The sequence below is a fragment of the Salmo salar genome, chromosome 11, assembly GCF_965601325.2.
Source record: "Salmo salar chromosome 11, fSalSal1, whole genome shotgun sequence".
Lineage (NCBI taxonomy): Eukaryota > Metazoa > Chordata > Actinopteri > Salmoniformes > Salmonidae > Salmo > Salmo salar.
In genome coordinates this window covers 114,951,980-114,967,993 of record NC_138301.1, presented here as the reverse complement: position 1 = coordinate 114,967,993, position 16,014 = coordinate 114,951,980, and the positions used below count along the sequence as shown (strand labels likewise).

At 43.1% G+C, this 16,014-nt stretch overlaps 1 protein-coding gene across 1 annotated transcript in view; it reads left to right on the top strand.

Annotated features, from left to right (window-relative positions):
- LOC106592337 (replication protein A 70 kDa DNA-binding subunit) overlaps window positions 1–3,193 on the top strand; it is a 73,484-nt gene extending 70,291 nt beyond the window's left edge. The window contains exon 12 of the mRNA XM_082957580.1: window positions 2,621–3,193. The gene's annotated coding sequence lies outside the window, so the exon portion shown is untranslated. The remainder of the gene's footprint in view (window positions 1–2,620) is intronic.
- The last annotated feature ends 12,821 nt before the right edge of the window (window positions 3,194–16,014 follow it).

Here is a 16,014-nt window from a genome sequence, read left to right as displayed (position 1 = left end):
GGCTTTACAGCGAAAGCAAAACATTAGATTATGTCAGCAGAGTACCCAGCCAGAAATAATCAGACACCCATTTTTCAAGCTAGCATATAATGTCACAAAAAACAAAACCACAGCTAAATGCAGCACTAACCTTTGATGATCTTCATCAGATGACAACCCTAGGACATTATGTTATACAATGCATGCATGTTTTGTTCAATCAAGTTCATATTTATATCAAAAACCAGCTTTTTTACATTAGCATGTGACGTTCAGAACTAGCATACCCCCCGCAAACATCCGGTGAATTTACTAAATTACTCACGATAAACGTTCACAAAAAAGCATAACAATTATTTTAAGAATTACAGATACAGAACTCCTCTATGCACTCGATATGTCCGATTTTAAAATAGCTTTTCGGTGAAAGCACATTTTGCAATATTCTCAGTAGATAGCCTGGCCATCACGGCTAGCCATTTAGACACCGACCAAGTTTAGCCCTGACCAAACTCCGATTTACTATTACAAAAGTTTTGATTACCTTTGTTGTCTTCGTCAGAATGCACTCCCAGGACTGCTATTTCAATAACAAATGTTGGTTTGGTCCAAAATAATCCATCGTTATATCCAAATAGCGGCGTTTTGTTCGTGCGTTCTAGACACTATCCGAAATTTTAAATCAGGGTTACGAGCATGGCGCAATTCGTGACAAAAGATTTCTAAATATTCCATTACCGTACTTTGAAGCATGTCAACCGCTGTTTAAAATCAATTTTTATGCAATTTTTCTCGTAAAAAAGCGATAATATTCCGACCGGGAATCTGCGTTTCGGTAAATAGAGGGAAAAACAGAAAGACGGGGGCGGCCAGGTCACGCGCCTAAGCCCACTGTCCCCTGATCGGCCACTTGACAAACGCGATAATGTGTTTCAGCCAGGGCTTTGAATTACGTCATTCAGCTTTTTCCCGGGCTCTGAGAGCCCATTGGAGCTGTAGGAAGTGTCACGTAACAGCAGAGATCCTTTGTAATGGATAGAGATGACAAAGAATGCCAAGAAATGGTCAGACAGGGTACTTCCTGTACAGAATCTTCTCAGGTTTTGGCCTGCCAAATGAGTTCTGTTATACTCACAGACACCATTCAAACAGTTTTAGAAACTTTGGAGTGTTTTCTATCCAAAGCTAATAATTATATGCATATTCTAGTTTCTGGGCAGGAGTAATAATCAGATTAAATCGGGTACGTTTAGCCATAACAGGTTAAGGGAGTTTCCAATTTAGACTCAAGTGTCTCGGTGTCTTAGAAATTGTTTCTGAAGTGTGAAGTGCTGAGGATGGAATGGAATAAGTGTGTTTCTGAACGGAATAAATTAGTGTCTGAAGTGAAGTGAATGAAATTATTGATTGTCATAGAGGTGTGTGTGTGTGTGTGTGTGTGTGTGTGTGTGGCTAATAGATTTGAGTAGATTGTGATAGTGATGTGGGTGTGGGAGACGTCAAATGAAAAGCTGTCACTCTCTCTGATCCGCGGGCCGCCCTTTTAAAGAGCACTGTTATTCAATTATAATGAAATCATATTAAATTAGTTGTCATCGACTGTCAAGTGGTCTTGTTTTCCCCTCAAACCCCCCTCTTCTCCTCAGGTACACTAACAGAGGAAATAATAAATGGAATGATGAATCACATCAGAGTTAATGGGAAAGTTAGAGATGATTCAGGAGTCAACACAGCTGAGTCTTACTGGTTGTCTATGCGCCGTCCCCTGCATCTGTTACCGTGTGAATCAGGAGTCAACCCAGCTGAGTCCTGCCGGTTGTCTATGCGCCGTCCCCTGCATCTGTTACTGTGTGAATCAGGAGTCAACCCAGCTGAGTCTTGCTGGTTGTCTATGCGCCGTCCCCTGCATCTGTTACTGTGTGAATCAGGAGTCAACACAGCTGAGTCTTGCTGGTTGTCTATGCGCCGTCCCCTGCATCTGTTACTGTGTGAATCAGGAGTCAACACAGCTGAGTCTTGCTGGTTGTCTATGCGCCGTCCCCTGCATCTGTTACCGTGTGAATCAGGAGTCAACCCAGCTGAGTCTTGCTGGTTGTCTATGCGCCGTCCCCTGCATCTGTTACTGTGTGAATCAGGAGTCAACCCAGCTGAGTCTTGCTGGTTGCCTATGCGCCGTCCCCTGCATCTGTTACTGTGTGAATCAGGAGTCAACCCAGCTGAGTCTTGCTGGTTGTCTATGCGCCGTGCCCTGCATCTGTTTGCTGGTTGCAAATGGGCCATTTCCTGAATAACTCACTGTGTTAATAATGAGTTATTATCATTTGATTTGAAAGGTGAAAAAGTCAGATGTTTTGCTGGCCATCTTTAAGTTTGGGTTTTGTTTGTTTCCCATCATGAACGGGCTAAAAAAACAATACTCTCGGCAACCAAGGACCAAATCTCACTTGAGTGTTGGCCCATTTGTCTGTCCAGGAGAGACTAACCAAACACCGGTGTTATAAAACCAAAAAGCCTACTCTCGTTACATCTAGTGGTTCTAACCAAACACAGGTTAAAAACTGATATGTGTAAACAATACTCTCGTTACATCTAGTGGTTCTAACCAAACACAGGTTAAATACTGATATGATGTGTGTTTCAGGATGAGTCCCGTGTGAAGGCCACGGTGATGAAGGTGAAACCAGTGGACCACAGAGAGTACAGCAGGAGACTCATCAGCAACATCAGGAAAATGGCCGCCTATGGCCGCCTTGACTTACTTTAATTTATTTAGTAAATATTTTCTTAAGTCTTTCTTGAAACTGCATTGTTGGCTTGTAAGTAAGCATTTCATGCTAAGGTTGTATTCTATTGTATTCGGAGCATTGACAAATTTGATTTGATTTAAACATTAACTATTAGAGGGAAAAATTCTAAACTGACCTAAGATCAGTGTTTAGGGGAAACTCAACCCCACACCCAGAATTATAGACTCAACTGAACAAAATGGCTGCCTAAACACAGAGCCAGCTGACATTACTACTGTTACTGTCTGGTCCTGTATCTCAACAATTAAGACAAAAATTGCAGAAACTGAACAAGGAGAGATTTTTTTTTTCTTTCTCCATTTGATTATAGACTAAATAAATTGTCTATGTCACATAGAGTAGGCCAAAAGGTTAAACTGAAAAACCTAACCTCTATCAAATAAAAAGATGGCGGAGCCGCAAAAGTACTTCTGTGCAAGGGTATTTATTTACAGGGTGAATCCGGAAGAAAAACAACAGTACTGCCATCCAAAGTATCCATTATGGGGACAACTTACAAACAATGCTGCCCCCCATCAACAGCTCAATACCAAAATGGTTCCCCCCTTGATCTGAACGAGAGGTTCCTTTTGTAGGGGAAGCCCCTCCCATCAGAACATAATCAGCACTAATTAATTAAGCAATTACTTATTCAAAGCCTACATTTTCCATTCTGCTAAACATAGTAAAGTATATACATTGCATCATGTTTTTCATGACACAATATACCAATATAACATTTATAAAATTACATCACTACTGACATGATGTCTTTCAATATGCCCATTTACATTAACGAGCCATTCGGGACAGGCACTACAAAGTCAGCCCGATTGCCTTAGCTCAGGTCCTTATCCCAGCATACCCGGAAGCTACAGAGATGGAGAGAGAGAGGAACAAACAAACAAACAACGCACTCATCCATCACATTGATAAGTATAATAAACGTTGCTTAAATTAAACATGAACACTCTATATTCCTTATACCATAACCTGTTACTGACGGGAGGTAAGTGTGAAATATATATACTAAGGTAGGGACGTTAGCTTGTATGTCGACCCACATTGTTAACGTAGCAGGGAGGTGCAATGAATGTGTGTGTGTTAGTGTACCAAATACTGCCAGTGACAGACTTCACCATCACACTATACTTCTGCCATTTAGCAGACACCTTCATCCAAAGTGAATTAGTCATGCTGCATACATTTTATATATGGGTGATCCCAGGATTCAAACTCACAACCATTGTCACAGCAAGCGCTTTGCTCTACTGACTGAGCCAAACAGGACCAGTTGGCAGCCAGTTTGTCACTATTTGCACTTCTTTTGGACAAAGTCCTTTTGTATGAAGACCTTGCAAACATTGTTCACCGTTAGAATTCTCCATAGGAAATGCCATGTTATATTTTATTTTATTTATTTAACCTTTATTTTATCAGGGAGTCTTTTACAGATGAGCCGTGAATTACATAAATTACAGAAAAAACACACATCAGTATAAATACAAGCAGAAAGAAAAACACGGTCATAAAAAACAAACACATTCATTTTTTATTTATTTTTTTAAAACTTGTATTTAACCAGGTAGGCTAGTTGAGAACAAGTTCTCATTTACAACTGCGACCTGGCCAAGATAAAGAAAAGCAGTGCGACACAAACAACAACAGGGTTACACAGAATAAATAAACAAACAAACAGTCAATAATACAATGGAAAAAGTCTATATACAGTGTGTGCAAATGAGGTAGGATAAGGGAGGTAAGGCAGTAAATAGGCCATAGTGGTGAAATATTTACAATATAGCAATTAAACACTGGAGTGATAGATGTGCAGAAGATGAGTGTGCAAGTAGAGATACTGGGGTGCACAGGAGCAAAATAAATAACAGTATGGGGATGAGGTAGTTGGATGGGCTATTTACAGATGGCTATGTATAGGTGCAGTGATCTGTGAGCTGCTCTGACAGCTGGTGCTTAAAGCTAGTGAGGGAGATATGAGTCTCCAGCTTCAGTGATTTTTATATTTTTTTTGCAGTTCATTCCAGTCATTGGCAGCAGAGAACTGGAAGGAAAGGCGGCCAAAGGAGGAATTGGCTTTGGGGGTAACCAGTGAAATATACCTGCTGGAGTGCGTGCTATGGGTGGGTGTTGCTATGGTGACCAGTGAGCTGAGATAAGGTGTGGCTTTACCTACCAAAGACTTATAGATGACCTGGAGCCAGTGGGTTTGGGGACGAATATGAAGCGAGGACCAGCCAACGAGAGCATACAGATCGCAGTGGTATATGGAGCTTTGGTGACAAAACAGATGGCACTGTGATAGACCGCATCCAATTTGAGTAGAATGTTGGAGGCTATTTTGTAAATGACATCGCCGAAGTCAAGGATAGTCAGTTTTACGAGGGTATGTTTGGCAGCATGAGTGAAGGGTGCTTTGTTGCAAAATAGGAAACTGATTCTAGATTTAATTTTGGATTGGAGATGTTTAATATGAGTCTGGAAGGAGAGTTTAGTCTAACCAATTGTCCACATATTCTAAGTCAGAACCGTCCAGAGTAGTGATGCTGGACGGGCGGACAGGTGTGGCCAGCGATCGGTTGCATGCATTTAGTTGTACTTGCATTTAAGAGCAGTTGGAGGCCACGGATGGAGAGTTGTATGGCATTGAAGCTCGTCTGGAGGTTAGTTAACACAGTGTCCAAAGAAGTGCCAGAAGTATACAGAATGGTGTCGTCTGTGTAGAGGTGGATCAGAGAATCACCAGCATCAAGAGCGATGTATACAGAGATGTATATAGAGAAAAGAGTCAGCCCAAGGATTGAACCCTGTGGCACCACCATAGACTGCCAGAGGTCCGGATAACAGGCTCTCCGATTTGAAGACCTTAGAAAGGCAGGGTAGGATAGATATAGGTCTGTAGCAGTTTGTGTCTAGAGTGTCTCCTCCTTTGAAGAAGGGGATGACCGCGGCAGCTTTCCAATTTTGGGGGATCTCAAATGATACGAGAGGTTGAACATGCTAGTAATAGGGGTTGCAACAATTTTGGCTGATAATTTTAGAAAGAGAGGGTCCAGATTGTCTAGCCCTGCTGATTTGTAGGGGTTCAGATTTTGCAGCTCTTTCAGAACATCAGTTATGTGGATTTGAGTGAAGGAGAAATGGGGGAGGCTTGGGCAAGTTGCTGTGGGGGGTGCAGGGCTGTTGACTGGGGTAGGGGAAGCCAGGTGGAAAGCATGGCCAGCCGTAGAAAAATGCTTATTGAAATTCTCAATTATCGTGGATTTATTGGTGGTGACAGTGTTTCCTAGCCTCAGTGCAGTGGGCAGCTGGGAGGAGGTGCTCTTATTCTCCATGGACTTCAGTGTCTCAGAAGTTTTTGGAGTTTGTGCTGCAGTAGGCAAATGTCTGTTTGAAAAAGCTAGCCTTTGCTTTCTTAACTGCCTGTGTATATTGGTTCCTAACTTCCCTGAAAAGTTGCATATCATGGGGGCTACTCGATGCTAATGCAGTACACCACAGGATGTTTTTGTGCTGGTCAAGTGCAGTCAGGTCTGGAGTGAACCAAGGGCTATATCTGTTCCTGGCTCAAATGTTTTTGAATGGGGCATGCTTATTTAAGATGGTGAGGAAAGCACTTTTAAAGAATAACCAGGCATCCTCTATTGACGGAATGAGGTCAATATCCTTCCAGGATACCCGGGCCAGGTCGATTAGAAAGGCCTGCTCGCTGAAGTGTTTTAGGGAGCATTTGACAGTGATGAGGGGTGGTCGCTTGATCTCAGACCCATTACGGACGCAGGCAATGAGGCAGTGATTGCTGAGACCCTGGTTGAAGACAGCAGAGGTGTATATGGAGGGCAGGTTGGTTAGGATGAAATCTGAGGGTACCCATGTTTACTGACTTGGGGTTGTACCTGGTAGGTTCATTGATAATTTGTGTGAGATTGAGGGCATCAAGCTTAGATTGTAGGATGGCCGGGGTGTTAAGCATGTCCCAGTTTAGGTCACCTAACAGCACGAGCTCTGAAGATACACGAGGGGCAATCAATTCACATATGGTGTCCAGAGCACAGCTGGGGGCAGAAGGTGTTCTATAGCAAGCGGCAACAGTGAGAGACTTGCTTCTGGAAAGGTGGATTTTTAAAAGTAGAAGCTCGAATTGTTTGAGCACAGACCTGGATTGTAAGACAGAACTCTGCAGGCTATCTCTGCAGTAGATTGCAGCTCTGCCCCCTTTGGCAGTTCTATCTTATCGGAAAATGTTATAGTTAGGGATGGAAATGTCAAGGTTTTTGGTGGTCTTCCTAAGCAAGGATTCAGACATGGCTAGGACATCCGGGTTGGCAGAGTGTGCTAAGGCAGTGAATAAAACAAACTTAGGGAGGAGGCTTCTAATGTTAACATGCATGAAACAAAGGTTTTTACGGTTACAGAAGTCAACAAATGAGAGCGCCTGGGGAATGGGAGTGGAGCTAGGCACTGCAGGGCCTGGATTAACCTCTACATCAGCAGAGGAGGAGTAGGAAAAGGGTACGGCTAAAGGCTATAAGAACTGGTTGTCTAGTATGTTCAGAACAGAGAGTTAACCTGTTAGGGCTAGGGGGCAGTATTTGCACGGCTGGATAAAAAAAATGTACCCCATTTAATCTGGTTACTAATCCTACCCAGTAACTAGAATATGCATGTACTTATTATATATGGATAGAAAACACCATAAAGTTTCTAAAACTGTTTGAATGGTGTCTGTGAGTATAACAGAACTCATTTGGCAGGCAAAACCCTGAGACATTTTCTGACAGGAAGTGGATACCTGATGTGTTGTATTACCTTTAAACCTATGCCATTGAAAAACACAGGGGCTAAGGAATATTTTGGCACTTCCTATTGCTTCCACTAGATGTCACCAGCCTTTACAAAGTGTTTTGAGTCTTCTGGAGGGAGATCTGACCGAACAAGAGCCATGGAACGATGATGGCCCATTAGACACCTGGCGCGCGAGTTCATGTTGGGTACCCTCGTTCCAATACGTTATAAAAGAGAATGCATTCGTCCACCTTGAATATTATTCATGTTCTGGTTAAAAAAGGCCCTAATGATTTATGCTATACAACGTTTGACATGTTTGAACGAACGTAAATATATTTTTTCCCCTCGTTCATGAAGTGAAGTCCGGCGGGCTTAGATCATGTGCTAACAAGACGGAGATTTTTGGACATAAATGATGAGCTTTTTTGAACAAAACTACATTCGTTATGGACCTGTGATACCTGGAAGTGACATCTGATGAAGAGAATCAAAGGTAATGGATTATTTACATAGTATTTTCGATTTTAGATCTCCCCAACATGACGGCAAGTCTGTATCGCAACGCGTATTTTTCTGGGCGCAGTGCTCAGATTATTGCAAAGTGTGATTTCCCAGTAAGGTTATTTTTAAATCTGGAAGTTGATTGCGTTCAAGAGATGTAAATCTATAATTCTTTAAATGACAATATAATATTTTACCAATGTTTTCTAATTTTAATTATTTAATTTGTGGTGCTGACTTGACTGCCGGTTATTGGAGGGAAACGATTTCCTCAACATCAATGCCATAGTAAAACGCTGTTTTTGGATATAAATATGAACTTGATAGAACTAAAAATGCATGCATTGTCTAACATAATGTCCTAGGAGTGTCATCTGATGGAGATTGTAAAAGGTTAGTGCATCATTTTAGCTGGTTTTATGGTTTTGGTGACCCTGTCTTTGAATTGACAAAACATTACACACAACTCTTGTAAATGTACTGTCCTAACATACTCTAAATTTATGCTTTTGCCGTAAAACCTTTTTGAAATCGTAAAACGTGGTTAGATTAAGGAGATGTTTATCTTTCAAAGGGTGTAAAATAGTTGTATGTTTGAAAAATTTGAATTTTGACATTTATTTGGATTCAAATTTGCCGCTCTTGAAATGCACCTGCTGTTGATGGAGTGCACCACGGGTGGGACGCTTGCGTCCCACCTAGCCCATAGAGGTTAAAGGAGCAGGTTTCTGGGCATGGTATAATAGATTCAAGGCATAATGTACAGACAAAGGTATGGTAGGATGTGAATACAGTGGAGGTAAACCTATGCATTGAGTGATGATGAGAGAGATATTGTCTCTAGAAACATCATTTAAACCAGGTGAGGTCACCGCGTGTGTGGGAGGTGGAACTAAAGGGTTAACTAAGGCGTATTGAGCAGGGCTAGAGGCTCTACAGTGAAGTAAGGCAATAATTACTAACCAAAACAGCAATGGACAAGGCATATTGACATTAGGGAGAGGAATGCGTAACCGAGTGATCATAGGGGTCCAGTGAGTGGCTTGGCGGAATGGAGACACGGCAATTCAGGCAGCTAGCAGGCCGGGGCTAGCAAGTTAGCACAAGGGCTTTAGCGGGACGTCGAGATGGAAGAAGTCCGTTGTATCCCCCTCGTGCTGTTACGTCGGCAGACCAGTTGTCGTGGATCAGCAGGGCTCCGTGTGGTAAAAAGTTCCAGGCCAATTGTCAAAAGAGGTATAGTGGCCAAAGAATTTCTCCGATGGGCCTCTTATGCTAACAGTCCGATATGATCTAGACAGCTAGCAGGCCGCAGCTAGCAGATGGGCATTCAGGGGACGTGACAACGGAGGAGCCAGTTGAAAAACCCCCTAGGGCGAATTACGTTGGTAGTCCAGTCGTGATGGTTCGGCGGGGGTCCAGGCCAATTGGCAAAATAGGTATTGTAGCCCAAGGAGTGGCTGATGGACCTCTTCGGCTAGCCGAGAGATGGGCCTAGCAAAGGCTAGCTCCAGGCTAATTGGTTCTTGCTTCGGGACAGAGACGTTAGCCAGGAGTGACCGCTCGGATAGCAGCTAGCTAGATATGGAGAAAAATAAGTCTGATTTGCTCTGGTTTGAATCGCACTGTGCAGACTGGAGAGAGTTGTCCGGGCTAAAGGTAGCTGATGACCGCTAGTAGTGGCTAGCTGACTACTACCTAGTAGCTAGTTAGCTGGCTAGCTTCTGTTGGGGGTTCTGGTTCAAAAGTAAAGAAAATAGCAGATCCATAACACATTATGTTGAAGTTGAGGTTGAGAAAAATATTTGAAAAAGATATGCGAAGAAAAAATATATAATATATATACACGGGACACGACAAGAATTCATCAGTAATAAGGTCGTCATTCAGCTTTCTGAATTAACCTAGTGGCACCAAAACATCACATTCGTTAGTAATAAGGTCCTCAATCAACTTTCTGAATTGACCTAGACACCAGAACATCATATTCATCAGTAATAAGGTCGTCCTTCAGCTTTCTGAATTGACCTAGAGGCACCAAAACATCAAATTTAAAAACATTTTGAAGGTTGGTCCACAAATAAGGTGTAAGAAAACTAAAAGGGCTTTATAAATGAAAACATAGCTATGCATCAACCAACATTACATCAAAGAGGGCCAACCATCTTCCTGGTAGAGAATACAGTGATGAGCAGTAAATCTGTCACCCGTAATAAAAAGCAGTGTGCTATGATCAACTGCATGTAACGGCGATAATGAGGCGGCAGCTACGTTCATATACAGTAGATGACGTTGCCATAGTCTAGGACCGATAGGAGGAACGTCGACTGAATAAGCTGCTTTCTACTATTTAGTAAGAGGCAGTACCTATTCCAATAGAAGAAGCCCATTTTTATTGTCTACTTCTTTATTAAGTCATTAATATGCTTTTCAAAAGACAGCTTTTCATCTTTCCAGATGCACAGATATTTGTAAGCAGGAACACAATCAACATGGACACCATCCAAAGTACATATGATCAAATCATCAGAGTTATTGGTATGCATTCTAGATAACAACATGTACTTAGTTTTACCTGTATTACAATACTAACTCAAGAAAGTTTTACTGTAATACAATGAAGGCAGACTGTAGTTCAGATAGAGCCTGGTCAGCCATGGGGGCAATAGCACACACAACATTATCATCGGCATACAAGTGCAGGTTAAATTATTTTACAGCCGATATTGTTAATATAAACAGGAAAAAGTACAGGACCTAGATTCGACCCCTGTGGGACACCTTTTGTAATATCCAGGAAACCTGATTTAACATCATCAGTAGATACACATTGAGTTCTATCGGTCAAGTAATTTGTAAACCAGTTACATGCAGCCTGGTCTAGGCCAATTGAGGAAAGCCTCTGAATTAGCAATGAGTGATCAAATGTATCGAAAGCCTTTGACAGGTCAATGAAGAGTGCAGAACAATGTTGCCTTTTATCCATACAGTTAACCACATAATTAACTACAGTGGTTAGTCCTTTAAAAGTTGCAGCACAGCTTGCATGGTGCCGCAGAATTCTATGGCACGTTATTTAAGTGTCAGCCACTGTTACCATTAATGCTTGTTAGTGCTAGTTTGACCACCAGAGGGCATCTTTGAGAAGCATTTGAAAGCCTTCAATACTGGCTGTAATAGAGAATGTAAAACCTTTTTTGTAAGAACATAGTATATGGGACTGATTTTAAGAAATGTTGCTTCATTCATTTGCTTAATATTATGGTATTTTTATTCCAAGAAAAACAAAAAACCCTCAGGGTTTCCGTTAGGATGGAACGGAAAATATGCCGCTGTACAACATGACGTTCTGGAGGGGATGTGGATGACCACACACCATAGCAATATACAGCACTGAGAGCATAACATTTCCACACCCTAATTGTATTATTGTAGTCTAACCAATAACCATTTGACGATAGAATTCTCCCCCTACCCTTCTTCTAGGCAAGTCTATTGTTCTGCTAATAGCCCTGCTACTAGTCATAATGGTGCTGTACAATGTGACCATGTGTCTTTGAAAGAGTATTTTCCAGTAAGCAACAATTTGTTAACCTTCATTAGCCTAATTTGTTCCAATATTTCTGTCATTCAGTGATATTTATTCCCATAGTAATTCGTTATGGGCATCTCCGGCGCCGCCCACGCTTGGATTGCGTCCTACCTGACAGGTCGCTCCTACCAGGTGGCGTGGCGAGAATCTGTCTCCGCACCACGTGCTCTCACCACTGGTGTCCCCCAGGGCTCTGTTCTTGGCCCACTCCTATTCTCGCTATACACCAAGTCACTTGGCTCTGTCATATCCTCACATGGTCTCTCATATCATTGCTATGCAGATGACACACAATTAATCTTCTCCTTTCCCCCTTCTGACAACCAGGTGGCGAATCGCATCTCTGCATGTCTGGCAGACATATCAGTGTGGATGACGGATCACCACCTCAAGCTGAACCTCGGCAAGACGGAGCTGCTCTTCCTCCCGGGGAAGGACTGCCCGTTCCATGATCTCGCCATCACGGTTGACAACTCCCTTGTGTCCTCCTCCCAGAGTGCTAAGAGCCTTGGCGTGACCCTGGACAACACCCTGTCGTTCTCCACCAACATCAAGGCGGTGACCCGATCCTGTAGGTTCATGCTCTACAACATTCGCAGAGTACGACCCTGCCTCACACAGGAAGCGGCGCAGGTCCTAATCCAGGCACTTGTCATCTCCCGTCTGGATTATTGCAACTCGCTGTTGGCTGGGCTCCCTGCCTGTGCCATTAAACCCCTACAACTCATCCAGAATGCCGCAGCCCGTCTGGTGTTCAACCTTCCCAAGTTCTCTCACGTCACCCCGCTCCTCCGCTCTCTCCACTGGCTTCCAGTCGAAGCTCGCATCCGCTACAAGACCATGGTGCTTGCCTACGGAGCTGTGAGGGGAACGGCACCTCCGTACCTTCAGGCTCTGATCAGGCCCTACACCCAAACAAGGGCACTCCGTTCATCCACCTCTGGCCTGCTCGCCTCCCTACCTCTGAGGAAACACAGTTCCCGCTCAGCCCAGTCAAAACTGTTTGCTGCTCTGGCACCCCAATGGTGGAACAAGCTCCCTCACGACGCCAGGACAGCGGAGTCAATCACCACCTTCCGGAGACACCTGAAACCCCACCTCTTCAAGGAATACCTGGGATAGGATAAAGTAATCCTTCTAACCCCCTCCTTAAAAGATTTAGATGCACTATTGTAATGTGGTTGTTCCACTGGATATTATAAGGTGAATGCACCAATTTGTAAGTCGCTCTGGATAAGAGCGTCTGCTAAATTACTTAAATGTAAATGTTATGGATCCATAAGGAAATAAACATCTGCATTTTGAAAGAGTATTTGTATCATTATTTTATTAATGAAAGCATAAAGGTGCTGATGAAGAAATACAGTACTGTACAGTATCTGCTTTATCCGACATTTTACGGTTGCATGATGTTACGTACGCCTCTTGGAGGAGGGAACGCAACACCCCGCTACATCTCAACTCCCCGCGGAGTGAAAAAAGTATGTGATCGTAGGTGCGGGGATGGACGACAGAGGCAGAGAAAAATACAGTTTACAGGGAATGTATTATTCCTTAACATGGTAATATGGGGAAAAGGGGGTGGATGGAACCAAACTTCAAAGTGTTTCCTTTCAAATGGTACCAAGAATATGCATATCCTCGCTACAGGCAGTTAGATTTGGGTACGTGATTTTTGGCGAAAATTGAAAAAAAAAGGGCGGATCCTTAAGTTAAGCACTCGGATATAGCATCAATAACATCAGTTATGGCAGCAGGGGGGGGGGGGGGTAAATCCCAGCAACATATAAATGTGCATTCTGGTTTACGGACGTATCTACAACCAGGAGCTCAAATGTCTTGGTTATGTTAAGTGACCTAATCTTGGTTCTTACTGTTTAAGTTTTATAGTTACATGGACAGACAGTCTTATCCTATTTACAGAGATACTGGGGGAAGTTGTTTTGCTTTAAGTTGGTTCTTATTAAAATGTTTAAAGCATTTTCAAAATAATACATTTTATCAAGAGGCTGTTTAGGCAAAAAGATACACTCTGCGTGTGTGTGCACAAGTGTGTGTGTTCGTGCGTGCAGACGTGCATCAGAGTGTGTGATAATGAGACATTTTTGTATGTTTCCCCCTGAGAATTACGTTGAACATTCTTGAAAGAAAGAAGTGATTAATTAAGGATCCGCCCCTTTTTTTCAATTTTCGCTTAAAATGACATACTCAAATCTAACTACCTGTAGCTCAGGACCTGAAGCATGGATATGTACATTCTTGATACCATTTGAAAGGAAACTTGGAAGCTTGTGGAAATGTGAAACTAATGTAGGAGAATATAACACGTTAGGTCTGGTAAAAGATAATACAAAGAAAAAAAACAATTGTTTTGTATTTTTTTGTACCATCATATTTGAAATGCAAGAAAAAGGCCACAATGTATTATTCCAGCCCAAGCGCAATTCAGATTTTGGCCTCTAGATGGTAGCAGTGTATGTGCAAAGTTTTAGACTGATCTAATGAACCATTGCAATTATGTTAAACTTTTTGTATCAAGACTGCCCAAATGTGCCGAATTGGAATATTAATAACTTTTCATGTTCATAACTGTGCACTCTCCTCAAACAGTAGCATGGTATTCTTTCACTGTAATAGCTACTGTAAATTGGACAGTGCAGTTAGATTAACAGGAATTTAAGCTTTCTGCCAATATCAGATACATCTATGTCCTGGGAAAATGTTTCTTGTTACTTACAACCTCATGCTAATCGCATTAACGCACATTAGCTCAACCGTCCCGTGGGTGGGACACCGATCTGTAGAGATCCTTAATAAGAGGTTTAAAAATGTTTTCCTGTGTTCAGTTGTTGATGTCTTTTTCTTCCGTTCTTCCATCATATTCTTCCATCTGCCTATCTTCCCTCTCCTCCTGCCTCTCTTCCCTCTCCTCCTGCCTCTCTTCCCTCTCCTCCTGCCTCTCTTCCCTCTCCTCCTGCCTCTCTTCCCTCTCCTCCTGCCTCTCTTCCCTCTCCTCCTGCCTCTCTTCCCTCTCCTCCTGCCTCTCTTCCCTCTCCTCCTGTCTGTTCCCTCTCCACCTGTGTCTGTTCCCTCTCCACCTGTCTCTATTCCCCTGTCCTCCTGCCTCTCTCCTCCTCATATGTTGAGATGGTACTGAAGTAATGCATTCTGTTATCCATAAGACACTGTTGGCTGTGTGACATGACACCTGTGTCCCTGCCACCGTTCACTGTCATACAAGTGACAGATTATACAAGATTATACTATATGTAACAGATTATAATCTGACTAAGAAGATGTTGTAGCAGAGCAGACGTAATCTGACAGACGGTTTTAATCTGAAGAAACCAAATGTTGAAAATGTTTGTAGACCTCTCAGGTTATCTGCATAGACAAAGTGCTGTGGGTGTGCATGGGTGTGTGTCTGGGTGTGTGTGCATGTGTGCACGTGCATTTTAAATGTTTTTGTTCTATGACGATTTTGTGGCACGGAGAATTATAATTATTCTGTTGTGTGTTTTTGTGTGTTGTGTGTTCACAGTTTGTGTGTGTTGTGTTTGTGCGTGTCTCTGTGATGATTCATCTCTCTAGGGAAATCTGTCTGGGGCACAACTCTCTGACTCCAGTGCTACAGTATTACCAGTACACCGTTTCCTCCCTCCCGACAACTGCTAAACCGGTTTACAGTTTCATCACTGGTGCAGGCCTGACTGCCTCTCTGCGACCGTTCGGAGCTGAGCCCCGCAAGCATGACAAGACGATTTTACACACACACTTACACACAAACCACTCTGATATTTTTAGCCCACCGCATGCGTGTAACCACGTTAATCAAACACTTCCTCAATGTGTCTTATTCAATTACTTCTCCAGACTGGATTCAGCCCCCCATCTCACAAAGACTGGCTTCAGTCCTCCCAACTCACAGAGACTGGCTTCAGTCCTTCCAACTCAGAGACTGGCTTCAGTCCTTCCACCTCACGGAGACTGGCTTCAGTCCTTCCACCTCACGGAGACTGGCTTCAGTCCTTCCACCTCACGGAGACTGGCTTCAGTCCTTCCACCTCACGGAGACTGGCTTCAGTCCTTCCACCTCACGGAGACTGGCTTCAGTCCTTCCACCTCACGGAGACTGGCTTCAGTCCTTCCACCTCACGGAGACTGGCTTCAGTCCTTCCACCTCACGGAGACTGGCTTCAGTCCTTCCACCTCACGGAGACTGGCTTCAGTCCTTCCACCTCACGGAGACTGGCTTCAGTCCTTCCACCTCACGGAGACTGGCTTCAGTCCTTCCACCTCACGGAGACTGGCTTCAGTCCTTCCACCTCACGGAGACTGGCTTCAGTCCTT